This window comes from Thermobia domestica, chromosome 12, assembly GCF_964235325.1.
Source record: "Thermobia domestica chromosome 12, izTheDome1.hap1.1, whole genome shotgun sequence".
Taxonomy (NCBI): domain Eukaryota; kingdom Metazoa; phylum Arthropoda; class Insecta; order Zygentoma; family Lepismatidae; genus Thermobia; species Thermobia domestica.
Window position 1 is genome coordinate 3,410,644 of NC_137465.1, and position 24,897 is coordinate 3,435,540.

The 24,897-nt window shown below is 36.3% G+C and overlaps 4 non-coding genes across 4 annotated transcripts; all 4 read right to left on the reverse strand.

Annotated features, from left to right (window-relative positions):
• Positions 1-23,896: 23,896 nt before the first annotated feature.
• On the reverse strand, positions 23,897-23,969 carry TRNAF-GAA (transfer RNA phenylalanine (anticodon GAA)). Its single transcript has one exon. It is a non-coding gene; the product is annotated as a tRNA-Phe (tRNA).
• Positions 23,970-24,119: 150 nt separating this feature from the next.
• TRNAF-GAA (transfer RNA phenylalanine (anticodon GAA)) lies at positions 24,120-24,192 on the reverse strand. The gene has a single exon. It is a non-coding gene; the product is annotated as a tRNA-Phe (tRNA).
• A 361-nt stretch (positions 24,193-24,553) lies between these two features.
• Positions 24,554-24,626, reverse strand: TRNAF-GAA (transfer RNA phenylalanine (anticodon GAA)). The gene has a single exon. It is a non-coding gene; the product is annotated as a tRNA-Phe (tRNA).
• Positions 24,627-24,776: 150 nt separating this feature from the next.
• Positions 24,777-24,849, reverse strand: TRNAF-GAA (transfer RNA phenylalanine (anticodon GAA)). The gene has a single exon. It is a non-coding gene; the product is annotated as a tRNA-Phe (tRNA).
• Positions 24,850-24,897: the final 48 nt, after the last annotated feature.

Consider the following 24,897-nt stretch of genomic DNA (forward strand, 5'->3'; position numbering starts at 1 on the left):
TAATTTACAAAATGCTAATTAAATTTTATTTTTGGTAAGCAAAATTCAAGCACTTCTTATTAAATTAAATTTTGTGCATTTCCAATGGCAAAGAACGCCATTTCTTATTATGGGATTGTCAGGTAATTTGTTGGTAAGTGTGCCTATGCCAGAGGTGTATTGACTTAGTTTTGAATGTAAATGTTGCTTAGTGTGCGCTATGAACTCTTCATTGTGTTAGTGAAGTTGTCTAAATGGCTCCAAGGGGTTGTCGGAATTCACCAGACTCGTTTTGTTACATTTGTGAAGAATACGTAGTGAAGAAATATCAGCAGAACATAACCGACTTCGTCAAAGAAGTGTACTTCGCTTATTTTGGTGTAAAACTAGATGACCAAAATAAATCCTGGGCTCTCCACAAAGTGTGTTATCCATGTGTAGAAGAGCTCGAAAATGGTGGAAGGGCACAAAACAGTCTTTTCGGTTTGGTGTGCCTATGATCTGGAGAGAACAGAAATCATACCGATGATTGTTATTTTTGTTCCTGCAACATACAAGGGTTCAACAAATAAATAAATAAATAAATAAAAATTAAAAAATAAGAAACATTGTTTATCCAAATCTAGCTTCAGCAAGACGCCCCATTTTGCATTGCTCAGAAATACCTATTCCAACCCGTCCAAAAACATTAGGGAATAGCAGCTTAAGTCAATTTTGTTTTTGTTTTAGCAGCTTAAGTTCTGAGCAATTGCAGGAAACAGTGAGCCTGAACTATTTTCGCAGGCAGAACTTAATTAGAGATTAAGTTAGAGATTTGGGTCTTACAAAGGAATGTGCAGCATAGGTGTCCAAACTCGCGAGCCCGGCGCTCGTGAGCTCGGCACTCGCACTCAACCGGGCTCGCGCTCAATAATTGAGCGCGAGCCCAAGCGAGCGCGAGCCCAGTTGAAAGAAGTGAGTGCGAGCCCGAGTGAGCGCGAGCCCACTTGAGATTAGTGAGCGTGAGCCCGAGTGAGCGCGACCCCACTTGAGATTAGTGAGCGCGAGCCCGAGTGAGCGCGAGCCCAGTTGAAAAAAGTGAGCGCGAGCCCAAGTGAGCGCGAGCCCACTTGAGATTAGTGAGCGTGAGCCCGAGTGAGCGCGAGCCCAGTTGAAAAAAATGAGCGCGAGCCCAAGTGAGCGCGAGCCCACTTGAGATTAGTGAGCGTGAGCCCGAGTGAGCGCGAGCCCAGTTGAAAAAAATGAGCGCGAGCTCAAGTGAGCGCGAGCCCAGTTGAAAAAAGTGAGCGCGAGCTCTGTTGGGAAAACTGAGCGCGAGTGCAGTTAAGATTACTGAGCGCGAGCCCAAGTGAGCGCGATCACAGTTGAGAGAAGTGAGTGTGATCGCGAGCCCAAGTGAGCGCGATCAGAGTTGAGAGGAGTGTGTGTGATCGCGAGCCCAAGTGAGCGCGATCAGAGTTGAGAGGAGTGTGATCGCGAGCCCGCACTCGCTTCGCGCTTACGTGGACTCATTTGCTTCAGAGACAAGAACATAAGAAACGGATTCCATGTGCAGCATTGAAAAGGAAGATTTTGGTAGGTGAGTGTGAGTGAGAGTTAGCAAAAATACCCATCTCTGCTTCGTAAGCTCTGAATGAGACGTAGCGTTTTCAAAATTCTCCCATCATTCCGAAAGATGCAGAGATCATATGATGCTTGTATTTTATGGTTGAAGGTACAGAGCATAGAGGGAAGTGAGGCAATTCTTGGAAATTGCTATCTATTGTTACAGAGCAGCAGGATTTTTGCACATGGGTTTGTTGTCCATATCGAAGAATAGTATGAAACTATATTTCAGTGGAAGTTTTTTATTTTTATTATTATTTATTTATTTCTAAAGAATTTGAAACAATGCTATAAGCAATGAATAAAACTACAACAGCTTACAACTTTTCTTTTCTTCTTCTTGGCCAAAAACTATATTAATACTTCGTATAATACATTTAAATTACGGCAAAATATTTACAATCATGCACTTGCGCCTTCCTTACACCGTGTCCTGGGTTGGAGTCCTGATGAGGAGAGCCTTGAAATTTGATCGTATTGCGGTGCTTATGGTTCTACCTTAAATTGAAGGTCACCGTGTCATATAGCCTTTGTACTCGAAAGAGTGCAATAAGCAATTTTCTCTGCTAGTGTAGTGACTAGCGCGTATTTCCTTTGTTGTACGTGGTTCCAGGTTTGATTCAGAGTAGGAGAGCACAAAGTTTAATTTTTCATCATCATTCACTTTCATTAATCATTCACCTCCTTCAGCCGAAAGACCTTAATGGTTTGACGTTAAATTATGATTTTTTTTTTCGTTTTTTTTTTCTTTCTTTAATCGGTAATCGAATATGGTTTAGTCTTTGAACTGTATACACGGAAGAATAAAAGTTTATTCAAAATATTTGAAATGTATATTTGACGTGCAATTTATTTGTTTTCAAAATTTCTGGTAGGTTCAATAGTTCTATTCATTTCTAACAGCATAAGGTTCTACGGAGATCTATTGTTCTATTAGACTAAACTTGAGCTTAAATGCCATCTGGACTCTCAACAAAGTATAGCGACTCTTTAAAAATGTGTATTCGACATGAATGTAGGTCGTTCTCGATTATTTATACGTCACCCTTCTATCCACCGCTAGGGAGACCGGAGATATCTTGCCCTACAATATTATTGTGATTGTATGTCATATGTGTATCAAACTTCGTTGAAATTGCTCCAAGCGTTCTAGAATTAAACTTGAACATACGTAACATATTCTAATGGTGATGCCGAGACCGAGATTACTCTAAGTATCATGTTTCTCCTCTTTAAATTTCGAGACGAGACAGACTTTAGTAAATCGAAACTAGACCGAGATACAACATATCGATCGAGCCTTACTTGAGAGTCCTAAACAAAACCGTGAACGAGAGACAGTTAAGAATGGGCACGAGCGAGTTCGAGCGAGTTTTCATTGAAACTCAACTCGGCTCGAAACAGACATATTTGAGCTCGACTCGAAAACTCGGATCGAAAAATTTCCTCCAACTCGGCTCTAAACTCGACTCGAATTTGAGTCGAGTCGAGCCAAATCGAGCCCAATGTTGTGTGTAGTTTCAAATACTTTCTTCAGATATCCTACATTGACAATATAATTATTATTAATGATACTTACTGCTACTACAAATTATTATTATTATTATTATTATTATTATTATTATTATTATTATTATTATTATTATTATTATTATTATTATTATTATTATTATTATTATTATTACAACACCGTGTGTATACATGAAAGATAGGCGATTTGTATCTAAATACTAAAAGCGAGTTGACTGTTGACTTCGGTAGTCGTGAAGTCTAGGAGGGAAGGCATTATTCACGTGGTTCTGGGTCTGATTTCTGGAGGAGCAAGTATTTGGGCTCGAACCAAAAATCGTTACAAGTTAGAGAGCGCCGGCCAAACAAGTTCAAAACTGCTCGGCTCGGGTTTAGGGTTCTGAACGGCTCGAGCTGGTCGGCTTACAGCTCATTCACTATCGAGTCGAGCCGACAGCTCACTCAACAGAGCAGCGATTGGTAGAGATTAGAATTTCAGTATAAGGCAAGATCATGGGAAAAGGAAAACTATCAGGTTAAACCAGAGTATTTGTTAAAATATCAAAATATAAATTGCATAGTTTGTTGGCTTGGAATCTAGCGTCCCTTTCAACATCAAAGCTGTACAAGATGTCGACCTACGGTTTAAGATGGAATGTAAGCTACCGTTATGAGTTGAAACTTTCTAATGATCTCCCACCAAGATTCAAACCTGGAACCCCATGCTTCAAAGACATGTGCTCTGGCTATTCAAGTATAATGTAATGCAAAGTGTTGGACTTTATTTATTGGGATTTAATGTTGGTTTTCGGTACCGAGGATATCTCAAACAAATTTCCTGTTGCTCAGGCTCTTGCGACTATATCAGCGGGGCCACATCAGATGCGAACTATAGCTTAACGTGGGATCCGAAGCACATAACCTGCAAGGAAACGAACCCGGGTCTACCACGCCAAAGGTACGTACGCTAACCGCTTTGTCAGGAAGGAGCTGCAAATATTGATCGAAACAAGACCGAGACTGATACGTTGTTTTTCGTATACAGATACATATATTAATATGCATGTAGGAATAAATTCAAAATTACAATATAACACCAACTAAATTATTTTCCAAGTTTGATTAAGATAAATAAGCTGTTTTGGTCGTTTACTTTGTTTATACCTAGTTCAACAAAGGGGAAAAAATTTCGTGACAAAGTTTCCTATATGCTAATGCTGTGGTGATAAATTTACCGATGACAAAATTACTGTGTAAAATTTTCCGGTGACGAAATTACCTATATGCTAATATTTTGGTGAAAAAATTACCACTGACGAAATTACTGTGACAAAATTTTCGGTGACAAAATTACCTGTTCGGCAAATTGCCAAGAATGGAAGTGAAAAATGGCCAGCTTTAAGTAAATTTGGTGCAAGTTGTTCGATGTCAAGTTGACATACAGCCCTTAAATGGGCCTTTTATCTAGTTAATTTTGAAACCAGATACACGATCATTATGATAGCGCTAAATTTGGACAACATAATTCAAACCATCTTCGAGAGAAATATCTGTAAATAAACGTTTACATGTGGACGCATAAGTTACATTCGTTCAGCTTAATAAAGCTTAGTTGACTGATTAAGTTTAACGAGGTTTATGAAAGGGAAACCTCTATATTAATTTGGAATCTAAATTAGATGACTTGCCAGTTCCCACTGGTGATTACACCACTTCTCCTGAACCCTAAGTCTTGTCTCGTCTTGTATAAATTCTCGAAAACTTCTTTCTTGTCTGGATTCTCGAGGATTCACTTCTCGTCTCGTTTTGTAAATTTAAGTACAAAATGTATTCCCTTATCTAATAGTTCTCAGAATCCCTCTGCTTCAGGAGAGAAGTCTAAGAAGGATGTAATTTAACAATATTTAAACCATATTTCTTATTGGAGTATATTGTGTAATGATTTGAATATCTTAGGCGTTCCTATCTGCTCTTCATTGTGATCGTATAATTACTTTTATAATTTATAGGTTTTATATACGGATCATTTAGCACTGAAATTATGTTTGAAATCTAAGACTTGGATGAACTAGTGTTGCTCACCAGACTCGAAAAAATTCTCGTCTCGTAGAGAAAATTGTAAGAGTGATAACGGTGACGAGGTTCAAAAAGTGTTATTTTCAACAGTAACTTTCAACATATTGTTTCTTATAATTATTAACAATAAAGAGAGATATAAAATTTATATAAAGGATTGAGTTAGTAATTTGCACGAAATTAGTTTAGTAAATTTCGTTTAAAATTCCAGCAATAATACTCTTTGTAATAGGCCTATATGGTATATATTTCTTATGTGGAAAATTCTTTGATCCACTTTTTAAAATTTGAATACAATACGCACCACAGAAGACACCTGCACTAAATTCAAAGAAATCTCTGCAGCACGGGACGAAGGGTCATTCGCCGCTCCCCACTGGCAGACCATCGCAGAAATCTTTCACTGCCCCTCCCTCCCAGGAGCCCGTCCTAGATCAGGGCCTAGATTTCAATAATAGATTACCTGTAGGCGTTATAGCTGCAGATAAAAGGTTTTCTTTGGATACCGTAAAGTGAATGCACAGAAACATTATGTTCGTTCTGATTGCTTTTCCAAGAAATGTATACAGCTTCGTGAGTAGGTGATATTGTTTAACCCTTTCAGACCTGGTGGTCACATTTGTGTACATTAAGTTTTAAGCTTAATATAATTACTCTGGAGGATTCTAAATGACTGGGTTTTTATGTCAGAATTCTTTGAGCTTTTCTAAATCACTTTCCACTATTTCTGTGGTGTTTTAATTTGTTGTCAGGAAGCAATGCACATTTCTTGTAGACTACTTGCAGGAGCTATCACAATGGACAAAGCTCACCCACGTAGGCTGTTTTATTCTTGGCAAAACAAGCTATTTGCAGTAAATTCTCCTTTTGTTTTAGTGATGTATTTTGAGTTTCTAAACTATATAGATCACAATGATGTGTTCGATTAATCCCATTTTTATTTTACATACGTATTTCAACCCTAATGCACGCAAAATATTTCGTCCATAATTCTCTAAATATGACATCCGCAAACGAATTGACGGTTGTATTTCATTTGTTAAGTCATAAAGAATAATACTTCAAAATAACAATAACACCGGAGAGTAAACAAAAAATCAGGTCTGAAAGGGTTAAGACAAAGATAATCCAGTACCGTAAGACGGGGTTACTTTGCAGCAGATGTAATGAATTTTAAAGAAAATCGCATGTAACTTATAAACGTAATGATTTAGAACATTATATTTTAAACATATAATAGCTAGATATATAAGGAAAACATTCGTGCAAGTGCATTTGTAAACATTCACGATGACCATGATTACTATAATATAAACTTTGGTGCAAAGTAACATCATAGATCAGGATACTTTGCACCACATACAAAAAATATGTTGAACATAGGAACATAATGTTTCTGTGCAATGTTTTCCCTTCAGTATTTATACATTTCACTTCCTACACAAAACTGCATGAAATCTACAAATATTGATATTAGAATCATGGTACTGGTATCAGTACTTAGTATGATTTATCGATATTTGTAAAGAAAATTGTGTATTTTCTGGACCGGCACAGGAACCACATTCTGATTTTTTAGCATATATCCACAAAAATGTCAACTCAGGAACGAAAAAAAATATCCCCGTGAACTGATTTCCCTTGGTAGCTCTTTGTGCCCAAGAATATCATCCAACTGTAATCATTGGAAGGTTTACGGGGTTTGGGGATTTCAGGCTGAAGCCTAGCCAAATTTCAGGATTTCTTTTTTTAAAAAAATAATGTTAGTAAGTCCTATGTGTGTAAGCTTCAAGCCCCCCAAAACGTCCAGAGATTAAAAACAAACAAAAAAAAAAAAAAAAAAAAAAAGAAAGAAAAAAAGAAAAGAAAGAAAGAAAAAGCTAAGCCTTACTGAGTGAAGCGAATGAAGCGGATCCGCCATTGTTCGCAATTTATTTTCCGACAAGAAATTAATTCCAGCATCTACCTTTATAGGTTATTTACCTAAAATTAGAAAGTAGGAGGTGCCAGTAGTAATAATTTCCTCTCTAAGCTATATTTTGGACCGGTGGAAAGTAACCCCTGATTCAAGGCTGAAGCCGCCTACTCCCAGTTTTATTTTTTCTATGTAAACTTTGAGTATTTCTTGCGAAGATTATTCGCCAAAATACATCTCCAGGAGGAAAGTGCAGAATAGAAGACTTTCGCAAGTATAAAAATTACATATGTTAATTAGTCTTGTTACATTGTATGTTCTAAATAAAAGAAAATTAAATCTTCGAATTTTACGTTCCACGCTTATAGGCTACTGTGTAGGGTACAGAAGGAAAGGCGGAAATTTTGGCACCAGTAGTTTTGACACGGTAATTTTGGCACCGGTAATTTTGGCACCAAGAAACGAAGCAAACGGAAATTTTGGCACCATTTATAATAGAAGTACAGAAAATGTGAGAAAATACCGGTACTCTGAATATAATAGATCTTTAAATTTACATGTTATTAACTAGAACTGCTCCAGCGCGACGAATCAAACCAGTGACGAATGTACAGTCACTGACAAAATTTCTTTCTCTTCTGTAAAATTTATTTTGCTTATAACTTTGGAATTGATGGACTGATTTGAGTAGTTTTCTGAAATTTACCGAAAACTATATCTGCTTTAAGTTGCTGAATATTGCACTCAAATCTCTCCGTCCATTCGAGAAATATTCGCGGAAGAAATTTTAACATAGGAAAAGAACTTTTGTTACTGACAGTACAGACACCGGTAAAGATGCTATTGGCAGTTTCATTATATATTCAAAGCAAGTTAAAACTCCCCTCTAATGGGTTTGTATTTTACTTTCAAGTGCAAACAGTAAAAGCTTATTGGAACCATGGAAATTGAAGTACAGAGAAAGAAAATTAGAAAATACTCTGGATATAATAGATGTTAATGTACCAATTTATTTTGCAGAGGAGATTACACCGAGATTCTTTCCATCGAAACTTCCGGCTCCCCTCTCACGTATATCCTAAAGCCTCATTAAAAGTTTAAGATTGAAATTGAAACAAATCCCTGAACGTGATTGGCTTATCACACGGCGGTGCTGAAATCCGATTGGTCGGTCAACGGATGTTGTCGAAAAGTGAAATTTCCATGGTTCGAATCAGCTGTTATTGTTTGCACTTGAAAGTAAAAATACAAACCCATTAGGGGATAATTTTGACTTGATTTGAATATCTAATGAAGCTGCCAATATTATCTTTTACTGGTGTTTCATTATTCGTGCCTGTGGTACATTCGTCCCTGGTTTCATTATTCGTGCTGATACAGTTCTAGTCATTAACATGTCAACGTAAATATCTATTATATCCAGAGTATTTTCTATTTTTTTCTCTGTACTTCAATTTCCATGGTTCGAATCAACTGTTACTGTTTGCACTTGAAAGTAGAATACAAACCCAATGCAATGAACATAGTGCAATCTTCAGCAACTCAAAGAAGATACAGTTTTCCATAAATTACAGAAAACTTCTCAAATCAGTCCATCAATTCCAAAGTTATAGACAAATAAATTTTACAGAAGAGAAATAAATTTTGTCGCTGACTGTACATTCGTTACTGGTTTGATTCGTCGCGCTGGAACAGTCCTAGTTAATAACATGTGAATTTAAATATCTATTACATTCAGAGTATTTTCTCACATTTTCTATACTTCAATTATAAATGGTGCCAAAATTTCCGTTTGCTTCGTTTCTTGATGCCAAAATTACCGGTGCCAAAATTACCGTGTCTAAACTACTGGTGCCAAAATTTCCGGTGCCAAAATTACCGCGCCCCGTACAGAAGAGGGCGACGATGACATGAACGAAGAGGTGTAGTGATGAGCAAATGCAAGACTAAGACCAAGACCCAGGTGGTCTTGGTCTTGCACACCGAGTCTTGGTCTTGCACTGGCACACTTGATCTTGGTCTTGGTCTTGGTCTTGCATCGGGATTCCTGGTTTTGGTCTTGGTGAAGACTATTGTAAAAACTGCAAGACAAAGACTCTTGCGCTCATCACTAAAGAGGAGGAATGTAAAAATAATAGGAGGAAACGGGACAATCCGAGAAAACTCACGCACGCGGTGTTTGTCAACCACAAAACCCATTTTGCACAAGCTGGGATCGAACCAGAGACTCCACTCGCAAGAGATGATCCCTCTACTACTAACTCACCGCGATCTAAATAAAGTTTTGATATAATCAGTGAGAGATGGATTATTCTTTCTTGCCTTGTTAAATATTAGCCACTTCTTTGTCCAAATATGTCTATTTCTTTATTCTTTTTCTCAACAACACAACATTGATAGTACCTGCATTTAAAACCATTGCTTCAAAAGTAATGTTTGAAGGACACTTCATGTTGTGCTAACTTTAGAATATTTTCTGCAAGCCTATGTAATTGGTTGTTTTTTAAGTCAATAATTTATTGAAGTAAAGTAATATTTAGGACGTTCAGAGGACAATGAATCCAAGTTCATTTTCAACAAAGTTCAATTTTGCTCAGCAAATTAATTTTATTTAAAAACCTAATGTCTTCGCAGTCAAGAGTCCGAAGTAAATGTAACTAAAACCATATGAAAGGGCGTGGAATAGCTTCATATTGCAGCCGCTAGACAGAGGTGCCAGTGGGGCAGGAGGGCAGTCGCCCCACCCCCACTCTGAATTTTAGATTTTGGGACCAGTAAACCAGTTTTAGAAATATTTTGATAAGCGAAGTCCAACAGAAAACGGTTGGAGATAAATAAACATAATAAAAAGTGAAACAGGAAAATGACACGGGGCCACCCAAAACATCGCGTGGACAAAACCTCGCCGCCAAAACCTCGTGGGTCCTGAGATCAAGCCAACGCTCAAGAATTATCCAAACTTCAACACTCCCTTACGAGGAATATTTTGCAACATACCTTCTTATGGTACAAGGAGAAGATTTGTACCAAAACGTAAAGGTTCTATGCTTAGTAGTTTTTTTAGATCTGGAGAACGGCAAAATTCATTCAAGGCATTCCATTCCATTCCTCCTTAGGGCATGCATTTCGCAAAATATTGTCTTATCTGGAGCTAGTGCCCTTGTGGAGCAAGAAGATTTATACAAAATGTCAAGTTTCAAAACCTAATAAGTTTTGTAAATCTGGCGATAGAACGTTCTACATTGAAGAAATCGTCGTGAAGAGGTTTTATCCTGACAACATTTCTTCCCAGGCGACACTACGTCTCGCTTAATTTAGACCAGGCGAGATTCTGTGTCGCGCGATCATTACAACCAGGTTTTGGTTAGGCGAGATTTTGGGTATGGCGATATTTTGGGACGCGAGGTTATGGCAAGGCGAGGTTTTGGCCCAGCGAGATTTTGGCCCGCGAGGTTTTGGGTGGCGAGGTTTTGGCCAGGCGAGGTTTTGGCCCCGCGAGGTTTTGAGCGGCGAGGTTTTGTCCAGGCGGGGTTTTGGCCCGGCGAGATTTTGTCCCGCGAGGTTTTGGGCGGCGAGGTCTTGGCCCGGCGAGATTTTGGGCCGCGAGGTTCTGTACCCAAGCCGTTCCCTCTGTCTTTACGGTGTATCTGAATTGCCACAACCAGGTAGTATGGTTGGATATACACACCAACAATTGACCTTCGCCTTATCTCCACTCGCATTCAACACACGGTGTGAGGTCCAATTGAACACAGACATCCACGAAAAGGGACAGAACTTTCTTGGTTACCTTTATAGTTATGCACAAAAGTATAGCGTTTGGTCCCGGACAGTAGTTCTTGATTAAGCATAATAAAAACTATCTTGAATATAATTTATGGATAATAATAATAATAATAATAATAATAATAATAATAATAAGAAGAAGAAGAAGAAGAAGAAGCTAAAATAGTGTTTTTAGTTTTCCAGAAGGAAACCAAAATTTTCCTTTCTTTCAGGCCTCAAAAACACTAGCAACAACACATTTTTTGGCTTTGTACATTGTAGCTGCCCCCCCTCAAAAACGACGGACCCCCCTACACAAACCTGCTGGCTACACCCCTGCCCATTTGATACGAGCTGCGATCGAACCAGATACCTCACGCACCAGAAATGAACCTTCTACTACTGAGCCATCACAATCTAAATAAAAATTTGATATAATCTGTGAAAGTTGGATTATCCTTCCTTGTCTAATATTAAAATCCTATTCCTTGTCCAAACATACCTATTTCTTTAGCGTCTTTTCTTTATTCTTTTTCTCAACAATATAACATTGGTAGTACCCATCCTTAAAACTTTGCTTTCGATCGATCCATTCTGCAACTGCTTTCCTCAGCTTATATGCGTAAATTCATGCACAATGCATGAACTGCATGACGCGCATAAACTCACATCGTTAGTTTACGCGCGTAAACATACGGTAGTGTATAGCTGAGCTTATGTTGCAGACCGACATTAAACAGGTGTTTGCTTCAGGAATAAAATATAAGAAATGTATTCCAAGTCCAGATTATAACGACCTGCAAGATTTTAACCGCTATGCAAACGAAAGTGAAGGAAAAGTGCATTCTGTACTATCTGAAGTGTATTATATTTATCCACTCGACGAATGTTTGACATCTGACCTGTGATCTCATTGTCGAAACATCTTTGGGAATGGAAATCCCATTTTTTCATACTTATTATCAGTGGTGTTTGAGGCTGGCATTTGTTTTTGTTTTGCAAATTCCATGGCCATTTTCTTTTTCTAATAGATCATAGAGTAAGGAAACTTCTTGACCCTACAAGGTAAGAAATTTATATATAGCAACTAATGTGAAGCTTACGTTCATAGAAAAGTCGAGCGAAATATGTATTATTTTAATTGTAGGTTCTTTAAATCTCAACAAACAAGAGTAGCTCTTAATAGTGTTAAATACATGTAACATAATTTTTTCTTAGCTTATTAATTTATATTACGAAACATTTTATTTATTCTTTTAAAAAAACAAAAAAAAAAAAAAAACGACAGTTTTAGCAAGTTAATTTTACTGAATTCTTCTTGAGATCTTTAAATGTATTTTACGCGAAATTTAATTACTGCATTATGTAATTTTAATATTTATTTTTTAAAAAACTGAAGCAATATTATATTTATATTTTAGAAAATTTGAAAGCAAGGGACACTTAAATAGACCAGAAGGAGAAATATACAGGGTGTCCAATATACAATGCAACCCGGAGTTTGGGATAGAACTTTTGAACCTGAAGTAATACACGAATAATGGTTATACCAAAGTGAAGCTTTCTTCATGCATATATCTTTAAACTAGGAAGCAACGATTGAAGTACACTAGAAACCACACAGTGTTGCCAGATGTAACCAAAGGTGTGTTTTTTTTTTTTTTTTTTGCAAAACATGTAAATTGACACATAACTCATATGTTTGGATGTTCTTCGTTAATTTTCAGTTTGTTTAGTTGGAGTAGCTTGGAAAGTATGGAGCAGAAAAAAGAATTTTTCATTTCCACCGATAACTAATCGGATGAGGCCTCTGTAAGGGGTAACTAGGGAAATCGTAGTTTTCATAAATTAACACTCTGAATTGGCAACTTTACTGATGTTTCAGTGCATCAAAAGGTGTGTTAAGGATCTAATTACATTATGCAATTCCTGAAAACAATGAAAAACAAACTTTGAAATTATAATGAAATTTGTTTTTACTTATATGCATCCGGCAACACTGCTATTCATTTCTATGGGGCTATTTAAAGCAAGAGGCATACAAGAACAAATCTCGAACTATTCAAGACCTGGAAACGAACATTCGCGGTGCCATTGAGAACATTAACACTTCTAATCTTCGTAAAGTTGTTGCCAACCTGGTGAAACGTGTGAACCAGTGTTTGAATCAAAACAGAGGACACTCCCAGCATCCGCTGTAGAGCTGGTAGCTCATTTCTGATAGTAGCAGTGTTACCGGGTGCATGTAAGTAAACGTTTTATCATGATAATTTCAAAGTTTGTTTTTCATTGTTTTCAGGAATTGAATAACGTAGACAGATCCTTAACACACCTTTTGATGCATTGAAACATCAGCAGTTGCCAATTCAGTGTGTTAATTTATGAAAAATACGATTTCCCTAGTAACCCCTTACAGGGGCCTCATCCGATTAGTTATCGGTGAAAATGAAAAATTCTTTTTTCTGCTCCATACTTTCCAAGCTACTCCAACTAAACAAACTGAAAATTAATGACAGAACATCCATACGTATAAGTTCTGATTCAATTAACATATTTTGCAAAAAAATTGATTTACACCTTCGGTTACATGTAGCAACACTGTGTGGTTCCTAGTGTACTTCAATCTATGCTTCCTAGTTTAAAAGTATATACATGAACAAGGCTTCATTTTGGTATAACCATTATTCGTGTATCACTTCAGGTTCAAAAGTTCTACTATCCCAAACTCCGCGTTGCATTGTATATTGGATACCCTGTATATACATACATACATACATACATACACACTTCCTTCCTTTAAAGTCTTTTTATTTAATTTTTTATTTATTTATTTATTTTTTTTCGAAATCTACTCTGAAACGATAGCATTCAGTTTGCCACTACTCGATTTTGGTGTTGTTTGTCACAATATTTTCATACGGATTTATCAGATCATATTACAGTGAAGTTTAGCACATACCTAACGAAACAGCTAAGGGTTACCAGGCATTTATATTCATATTGATTTAATGTGATTAAGTGGTATGTATTCTCGTCTTCCGGACAAATGAGGTATCATATACTAATTGCTAAAAAAAAAAAATCTAAATTTTACGATAGCTTCGTCAATTGACATAATTGTTTAAATAGTAAGGTAGTTAGGGATCTCTTGCCTGTCAGATGTCAATTAACAGATTAATAATTTTTTTCTACAACAAGCAAGACTTTATTTTACATGAATTAAAGACCAAATACAAATTCAATTTATGCTCTTTCGCAGGAGACCAATTCGACAAGCTTGGAGCCTTATATAAATGACAGCATTTTGGTACTAATGAAAAATACAACTTACGGTATAAATGTTAATTTTCGACCCATGTTGTGTAGATGCTGGTCGATTACTCGACGAGATGCTGGTTGGTTGCTCAGATGATCCTTGGTCCTCTCCCTTACCTTTTTATATTGTATAAATTCCCTCAGTCAGACCCTGAGGTTCTCCATAACAGCCTTGTTTGTTCACTTAATTACTTTTTACGCTACGTGACTGCCGGAGAACCTCATTAGTCCACGATAAGTGTGACTGTTTATTCAAAAATTCTTTTGTAACCTAATTTAAGTACACATACATTTTTTACATATAATTACTAGAAAACAATGCTAGTTATTTCACTAAACTTTTTTGATATATTCCTTTTTGCAATATGTTGAGCTAACTTTTTTTTTCTCAACTCATGTCATAGTTTCAATACAGTCCCCCACTGATGAGGAACTGTTCCTGAACATCACCGTAGTGTGTGTCACTTCTTTTTTTTTTCAACTCACAGTTGTGTAATGAAACTATGACATGAGTTGAGGAAAAAAAGGAGTGACACACACTACGGTGATGTTCAGGAACAGTTCCTCATCAGTGGGGGACTGTAATGGAACTATGACATGAGTTGAGAAAAAAACAACTCAACATATTGCAAAAAGGAATATATCAAAAAAGTTTAGTGAAATAACTAGCATTGTTTTCTAGTAATTATATGTAAAAAATGTATGTGTACTTAAATTAGGTTACAAAAGAATTTTGGATAAACAGTCACACTTATCGTGGACTAATGAGGTTCTCCGGCAGTCACGTAGCATAAAAAGTAATTAAGTGAACAAACAAGGCTGTTATGGAGAACCTCAGGGTCTGACTGAGGAAATTTATACAATATAAAAAGGTAAGGGAGAGGACCAAGGATCATCTGAGCAACCAACCAGTATCTCGTCGAGTAATCGACCAGCATCTACACAACATGGGTCGAAAATTAACATTTATACCGTAAGTTGTATTTTTCATTTGTACCAACTCGCTGTCATTTATATAAGGCTCCAAGCTTGTCGGATTGGTCTCCTGCGAAAGAGCATAATCTGAATTTATATTTTGGTCTTTAATTCATGTAAAATAAAGTCTTGCTTGTTATAGAAGGAAATTATTAATCTGTTAATTGACATCTGACAGGCAAGAGATTCCAAACTACCTCAATATTTTAACATAATTGTATTTCCTGTTTTAACGCAGTTCGTAAAATTACCTCATTTTATATAATGTAGCTACTATTTTTTCCGTTATGTTATGCGATTTAAAAACTGGCATTTATATACTTAAAGAAATGTAAAGATGAATCGAAAACTAGAACCACATTATGCTTATCATTATCATTATCATTATGCTTATCATATATAACTTCTTGACTCAAAGTGATATTATGATGTAAGTTTCATATTCACAAACATCTCGCTTGACCTTTCATTAACTTGTAATTTTCTTTGATAGGTGTTGTTTTAACAAATTACAGGCTATAATCAACGCACAATTTCAAAAATTCAGTTTTAATACTCTTAAATTTGACTTAAATTAAGAAATGTTCATATTTACTGTATTGTAACAGGACAATATGCCTTCAAACAGCAAACACATAATTAAAAGTAGAGGCTGCTCCGGAGGGAAGTCACCGTTAAAAAATTAGTTTTCTTTCTTTAAGTGAGAGAGAAATATATATATATATATATATATATATATATATATATATATATATGAAGGGCTTGGAGTAATATAACTTTAAGCCACATTTATACGTATTGTGCAACGAAATTTATCGCTGCACTACAATACAAATTAATGAAGGCAAGAACACCATTTACGATATTTACTGCCATCTAATCTCAATTTTTGCAAATTTGTCAACAGCATCGGGTAGATTTTGTTTTTACAAATGCGGCTTAGCACTATATTGCCCCAAGCCAATTATCTATCTATCTATCTATCTATCTATCTATCTATCTATCTATCTATCTATCTATCTATCTATCTATCTATCTATCTATCTATCTATCTATCTATCTATCTATCTATCTATCTATCTATATCTATATCTATCTATCTATCTATCTATCTATCTATCTATCTATCTATCTATATCTATATCTATCTATCTATCTATCTATATATATATATATGTAGGGTGCAAATTACCGGGAGAGATGAGGGGAATTTCCCCCTCAATCACATTTTCTTCCCCCCCAAAGAAGTCAGCTGAAGTATATCCACCGGGGATGCTCGCTTCTCCCCCAAACTATGCTCAGTATAACTCCAAATTTCTTCGGAATGATCGATGCAAAACTATTCAGTTTTGGTCATTTCTACTTAAACCTGATTGTCCACTATTTTCAACGTTGTTTAGTTGAACTATATTATTATGACTATGGTTGTTACTTGCAACTGTACCTTCGTACCCTTCAGTTCATCATCGTTCGTGAATTTCAATGTACTAATTGCGTATAACAAAGCCACATATGGATTTATAAATGTTCTTAGCGGTTGGTCAAGAAGAAGTAAACAAATAGCTTCTTCCACCATACTTGGCGAAGTTCGGACATGCCATATTCATCCTCTACATTTGTATCGATTATCATCTTATTTTAATTTTTGTTATAACATGTTATTTCATTTTCCAGTGTATTCTTTGTTAGTACATGCTCTTCATTCCCTAGTAGTTTGTGTGTATGCAACTCAAAAGTTGCAATTAATTTGTGATAGCAATTTGTGATAGCATAGCAATTACTGCCTTTACAGCTTACGGAAATGAACTTTTGAAACTGTACTCAAAATCTGAGTACATCATTCGTCGTTATAGGTATTCTCTCGTAAGTATATGTTAACGTACACGCTGGGGATTCGCTCCTAGTGAGCAGACATGTTAGTGAAGGTGATTTTTAGGTGAATAAGCGCATAATTGAAGATTTGTTTCAGCATTTGTTAATACGACTGGTTCTCCGTGTCATTGTCCGTGTCTGTATCATAGGTGTCCAAACTCGCGAGCCCGACGCTCGTGAGCTCGGCACTCACGCTCAACCGGGCTCGGACTCAATAATTGAGCGCGAGCCCACTTGAGATTAGTGAGCGCGAGCCCCAGTGAGCGCGAACCCAATCGAGAGAAGTAAGTGCGAGCCCGAGTGAGCGCGAGCCCAGTTGAGGGAAGTGATCGCGAGCGCGAGTGAGCGCGAGCCCAATTAAGAGAAATGAGCGCGAGTGCGAATGAGCGCGAGCCCAGTTGGGAGAAGTGATCGCGAGCCCGAGTGAGCGCGAGCCCAGTTGGGAGAAGTGATCGCGAGCGCAAGTGAGCGCGAGCCCAGTTGGGAGAAGTGAGTGCGAGCCCGAGTGAGTGCGAGCCCAGTCCAGAGAGATGAGCGCGAGCCCGAGTGAGTACGAGCCCAGTTAGGAGAAGTGAGCGCGAGCGCGAGTGAGCGCGATCCCAGTCCAGAGAGATGAGCGCGAGCCCGAGTGAGTGCGAGCCCAGTTAGGAGAAGTGAGCGCGAGCGCGAGTGAGCGCGAGCCCAGCTGAGACGGGTGAGCGCGAGCGCGAGCGAGCCCAATGGAAAATAGCCATCTATGATGTGCAGAACTACTGGGTTCTCGACTGAAGGAAAAAAAAATCTTTTGGCACCAGATACTTCTTTTTCTTGGTTTAGAAAAAGGAAAAGAGATTTCATTCCTTACTTTTGTGAAGAAGAAAACCTAATATATTGTTGCAATATCGTTGGATTGATGAGAAGTTGAACATACCATATGAGGTTAAAGATTGGAGACTGTTCATTGACTCTTCGAAAAGAAGCATTAAAGCGGTATTACTACATAATGGCAGCAGATACGCCTCAGTTCCAGTTAATCACTCTGTGTTTTTAAAAGAAAGTTACGAAAATTTATCTGTAATCCTCACAAAAGTTAAGCACAATGAACATGGCTGGACAATATGTCGTGATTTAAAAGTTATTTCTATGATTCTAGAACAACAGGCAGGTTACACTAAGTATCCATGTTTCCTCTGCGAATGGGATAGCAGGGATGGAACTCATCATTGGACACAGAAAGCCTGGCCACCTCGAATATCTCTACAGCCTGGAGGTAAAATATAACACGGGAAAGCTTAGTGGATCCTATTAGAAATCTGCTCCCACTACTTCATATTAAACTTGGCGTCATGAAACAGTTTGTAAAAGCTCTGTCAAAAGATGGAATGTGTTTACGATACTTGACTAAAATGTTTCCAGGACTTTCAGAAGCTAAATTGAAAGAGGGTGTATTTATTGGTCCAGACACCAGAAAACTAATGAAAGATACGGAGTTCGATGATACGATGACCGTGCCTGAGCAAGAGGCTTGAAATGCATTTAAAGAAGTAGTTCACAAATTTCCTGGCAACTTTAAGGATTCTAACTTACAACGACTTATCAAAATGATAGTCGTAAACCTGGTTCGTTTGCTGAGGTAAAAATTCGAAGTGGTAGTATTTCTTTTGACATTAAAAATATTAGCTTCGATATTTAAATACCATTAATCTCACCTTTTTAATAAAACTGACAACGTCTATAACCGATGTTAAACTGGTTTATTATTTGATATAACTTATAATATCCTTTTCTTAAAACTGTTAAGTACACAAATTCACTGACTAGGTAACCTTAAAACATATCCATATCAACAACTATCCCATAATAATCTCATACATATATTAAAAACATTCTTCTTTTGTTAATATAAAATGAACATTCTACTAAGCATAGTGCACATGTATGAGTACTTTCTGCCCAAGGTACAGGTAAATATTACACAAACCAAAGAATTTTGTTATATAAAAATGTCGCTCGACAAAGGGACTGAATATAAAAGTCATGAGTAGGCTTGGCTTTTATCTTCAAGAACCACTGGTCCGTTTACATTAGTGTTTTTACATAACATATGTCCATCATATTTTAATCGCACCTTATATATCTATTCATTATATTTCACATATACATATATATATAAATACATTCATAACAATTCTTTCATTTCATCAATATTTATCTTTAATTACATTAATTATATTTATTTCATTATTATCTACTATATTATTATTACATTTTCTTATTAAAAATATCGTCGCTTATTTAATTAGTCGTCGAAGGTTGCGATTTCGAAAAATGTAAAGGACAAACGTGGGTTTCAAATAATATTAATCTTTACGGGCGCATTAAATAACAAACAAGTCAGATGTTGCATTTAAAGGTATACATAGTGGCACTAAGATGTTATAATAAAGAAGAATCTTATTTAAGGTAGTCGTTGAATAATTGATTTTATAGAATGGATCTTATTATTAACATAATCTTTGACAATTAAATTTTCAACACAAATCAATCAAATATAAATAATCTTTGCTTTTAATCAATTATAAATCGAACTATAATTCCTCATATTGCTTATATAGCGAAGTTATAAGGATTGTTTTCATTATTGATATTTACACATAAACTCAAAAATAAAAATTTACAAGAATCTACAACTAACATGAATTTAACCTAATTTCAGTAACGGTAATCAGGTTACCTTCGAACTTGCATACGGTTCTAATAAAGTGCACTGTACTGCGCTATCATGATTAGGTTCTATATGGTGTCGTACATGTCTTTCATCGTGATTCTGATTTTGGTATGAAGTCCCATCTCTTGATCTCCACTTACGTCTATCCACGTAGTTCGCTGCATTTCTGGAATTTCGCTCAGTACTTCGATTATTTTTATATCTACTGCTGTTGAGTGATCTGACATCATAATTACCATGATTAGCTAGGTTAGGCGGATTCCCTACATAACCTTGTCTATTTTGTTCATTGGGATTGCTAGAGTATACTCGGCTTAGGTTAGGTTCTATATTATTTACACTTCGGATATTTAAATTCCGAACAGGCACCAAATGATCTGAATTATTCTTATTTTTACCCATTCCTGATTGTGGATTCATGGCATGGTATTGAGTTTCGTAGCATTGGACAAGCATCAATAAATGACTGAAACTCATACACTGTGTGGAAAATAAGATCTGTTGCAATTTAAATGGAAGCAAATTTCGAATCGATGCTATTATTCTCGATTCCGATTGCAAAGGATTAACGACCTTTAATTCGTTGTAGACATTTACAACAAATTCTACAACAGATTTGTGCAATCGAGGGTTGAAGTGTTGATTTCTAAGGGTGGCATCTCTATTTGCCAGCAAAAAGTCATTTTCATAATTAGCGATCAATGCCGCTTTGAATTCCTCATATGTACTAATGTGATCACGTATTGCCTTAAACCATAAGGAACAAGGTGGGAGTAATACATGGGGTATTAATTTCATATATTGGGATCGATCGATGCACATTATATTGCATTCGTCTTGGAATTTCTCTAAGAAAGAAGTAGCATTCTCATTACACTTACCACTGAATTTGCTCATAGCTCTAATTTCACTCATTTTAACACTTAATTTTACCTTCTTTTTCTCATTCCTTGTTCTTGTTGAGTGATAGTTCCTATCCGTGACGTGCTGTGTCGTGACACCATCTATGTTTCGCTCATCAGTACTCTTCGGACAACTTTCTTCTAGTATAATATCCTCATCGGACCCCGGCGAAGGCGAGTTCATCTCTGGTGAGTGGGACAACTCAAAGCGATCACTACCCAAGTTATTACGGTAAATGTTATCTTTAGCCTGTAACGTTCTAATCTCTTCTTGAATAGTAGCTAACAACTGTGTATTTACACGTATGTTATTAGAGTTGTTGCTGACCTGGATCTTTTGCTGCTTAAGGGAAGATTCTATTACTTCTAAATCTTTTTTTACAGCACAGATTTCTTGATTTTGGTGATTGTGCTCTTCCTGACAATCATCGGATATTCTTTTTAACTTTTCCTCGAACTGTGAGGATAGGTCGTTCACCACCTGGACAATTGTTTGTTTCGTTTCATCTGATTTCTGTTCTATCCGTTCTATCCGTCTACTTAATTCTTCATATTGCTTGTTAGCTTCGTCAAACTTCAGTTCTATCTTCTGTTCCATGGTCTTGTTAGATTCGTTGAACTTATGTTCCATGATCTGGTTAGCTTCGTCAAACTTCTGTTCCATTCGTCTACTTAATTCTTCATTTCGCTTGTTAGCTTCGTCAGACTTTTGATCTATGGTCTGCTTTAATTCTTCATTTTGCTTCTTTATCTCGGTAGACATCTGCATTAATTGTCGCTGTAAAGCTAACAAGATATCTTCCGATGACAAACCTGGTGTTACACTAGTTTCACCTTGGTCACTAGTATTTGATTCATGCTGCATTGTTTCGTTGTCCATTTTTCTTATGATTACTTTACCACTTCGCAATATGGTTAAGTTCGTATTCATTAACTGTAGTAAAAGTAAATTCAACCTTACTCTTCTTCTTCGGGAACTGAATTTACAATTTCCCGGGTGAGGTAAACCAAATTTTTACAACGACTTATCAAAATGATAGTCGTAAACCTGGTTCGTTTGCTGAGGTAAAAATTCGAAGTGGTAGCATTTCTTTTGACATTAAAAATATTAGCTTCGATATTTAAATACCATTAATCTCACCTTTTTAATAAAACTGACAACGTCTATAACCGATGTTAAACTGGTTTATTATTTGATATAACTTATAATATCCTTTTCTTAAAACTGTTAAGTACACAAATTCACTGACTAGGTAACCTTAAAACATATCCATATCAACAACTATCCCATAATAATCTCATACATATATTAAAAACATTCTTCTTTTGTTAATATAAAATGAACATTCTACTAAGCATAGTGCACATGTACGAGTACTTTCTGCCCAAGGTACAGGTAAATATTACACAAACCAAAGTATTTTGTTATAAACTTCAAACCCATTGTAGAAAACATGTTAGTAAAATTCAAAGATTTGGGATGCTCAATGAGTTTAAAACTGCACTTTCTTAATTCACATTTAGACTACTTCTCGGAGAACCTAGGTGCAGTAAGTGACGAGCAGGGAGAGCAGTTTCATCAAAGTATGAAGGATACGGAGCGAAGGTACCAGGGAAGATGGAACGTCAACATGCTAGCAGATTATTGTTGGATGCTGCAGAGAGACCTTCCGCAATCATCCCACAAACGAAAATGTAGAAGACGGAGTTTTCAAGCAAAAAGGCAACATGAGGACCTGTAAAGATATTTCTTCGAGTTTTATTTAAAAACTGAAAAGTAAACTTTTCATAAATTATGTTCATAAAGTAAGAATATAAGCTATTTTACTTGCAGCTATGATTCTCTTTTATTCAGAAACCTTATGTGATACAGAAATATGAATGTTATATTTGAAATTAGCGTACTAAAATACATAGAGATCAGCAATTATATTTTAAACACTTTTTAGTGATCTTAATTTTGCAGGCTAATGTAATTGTTTGCTCTAACAAATTAGCGGGTAATTCTTAAAAGTTGTCCAATTCTTTAATGTTAAAAACAATTAACGAGAAAAAATTGTCCGAAGATGAGGTAAAAAAAAAAACAAACGATACACTTCATTAAGAAGAAAAATGAAATAAGATCATTTAGGGATGCGCACGAGACAAGATTTGTGGTTGTCTCGTCTCGAAAGTGTGCTGGAAAAGTGATGTCTCGATTCGAAAAAGGTATATTTTTCTATTGGAAGAGCTGTGTCTCGACTCGAATTTCTCAGGAAAGTCCTGTCTCGACTCGTCTCGTGCGCATCCCTAAAATCATTCAATTTATCTTCCCACTGTTATGCCCTTTAGGCTGAGAGAGATCTATAATTAAGCCAAATAAATGATGATGGAAAAATTGGTGGAAATGAAATGTGGGAGGAAACGGGAGTACCTGAAGGAAACCCACGGACTGATGCTGTTCACTAGAAATTTACTTGGCCGGGAATTGAACCAGGGTCCCTACACACCAGAGGGAAGCGCTCTACTACTGAGCCCTCGTGCTTCCGACCTCATTGAGACAAACAAAATAATACGCATGATTATGGATCCTCATGCGTAGTAATTTTAGTTGTGTAAAAACTTTAATCAAGAATAAAAGTTTATTTACGATACACAAGAACATCCATTCTGTCTATTAGCACAATCTGGAAAATTTAATCCTAGGGTAACTCGCTACAATAACGCCAGGGATACAATAACGCCATTTCTTTCTCAACGGTTTACAACACAGAAACTAAGCGCATGGCAGCACTCTGCAATGTGCCAAGGCATGGGGAGCACATCTGTTGTTTGGCGTGTGAGTTGATTTCCTGTGGTGCAACGTGTGTGTTGTGCAGGTTTTGTTTTATCAATTTAGACATGAAAATTATGGACAGAAAATGTAAGCAAAGATTTTGAAGTCCTTTAAATTAATACCACTACAGGCACGTAATGTGTAAGAATTTAAAGGGTATTATATATATATGGGCGGCGATTAAGGGGGTAAAGGGGGCCATTTGTCCCCGCACTCTTTTGAAGTAACCAATAAATATATAGAATTTCCCGGATCGAACAAGAGCCCTTTAGATCTTCAGTCTAACACTCTCCCAGCTGAGCTATTTCGGCTCTTTATATTTATTTATTAGTTTCTCTTTTTCCTCATCCAACTAGGATTCTACATAGAAGAAATTATTTTTTATTAAACTGAATTTCTTATTAAAGAACAATTGAAATGTTAGTTACTCATTCTATATTCATCTCTAAAGGAAATATTAATGCCGAAACCCGGGATCGAACCAGGGACCTTTAGATCTTCAGTCTAACGCTCTCCCAGCTGAGTTATTTCGGCTCTTTATATTTGTCTATTAGTTTCTCTTTTTCCGTACCCAACTAGGATTCTACATAGAAGAAATCATTTTTTATTAAACTGAATTTCTTAAAAAAGAACAATTGAAATGTTAGTTACTCATTCTATATTCATCTCTAAAGAAAATATTAATGCCGAAACCCGGGATCGAACCAGGGACCTTTAGATCTTCAGTCTAACGCTCTCCCAGCTGAGCTATTTCGGCTCTTTATATTTATTTATTAGTTTCTCTTTTTCCTCATCCAACTAGGATTCTACATAGAAGAAATTATTTTTTATTAAACTGAATTTCTTATTAAAGAACAATTGAAATGTTAGTTACTCATTCTATATTCATCTCTAAAGAAAATATTAATGCCGAAACCCGAAACCTTTAGATCTTCAGTCTAACGCTCTCCCAGCTGAGCTATTTCGGCTCTTTCTATTTACTTATTTGTTTCTCTTTTTCCTCATCCAACTAGGATTCTACATAGAAGAAATTAGTTTTTATAAAACTGAATTTTTTATTAAAGAACAATTGAAATGTTAGTTACTCATTCTATATTCATCTCTAAAGAATATATTAATGCCGAAACCCGGGATCGAACCAGGGACCTTTAGATCTTCAGTCTAACGCTCTCCCAGCTGAGCTATTTCGGCTCTTTATATTTGTCTATTAGTTTCTCTTTTTCCTCATCCAACTAGGATTCTACATAGAAGAAATTATTTTTTATTAAACTGAATTTCTTATTAAAGAACAATTGAAATGTTAGTTACTCATTCTATATTCATCTCTAAAGAAAATATTAATGCCGAAACCTGGGATCGAACCAGGGACCTTTAGATCTTCAGTCTAACGCTCTCCAAACTGAGCTATTTCGGCTCTTTCAATTTAATTATCAGTTTCTCTTTTTCCTCATCCAACTAGGAT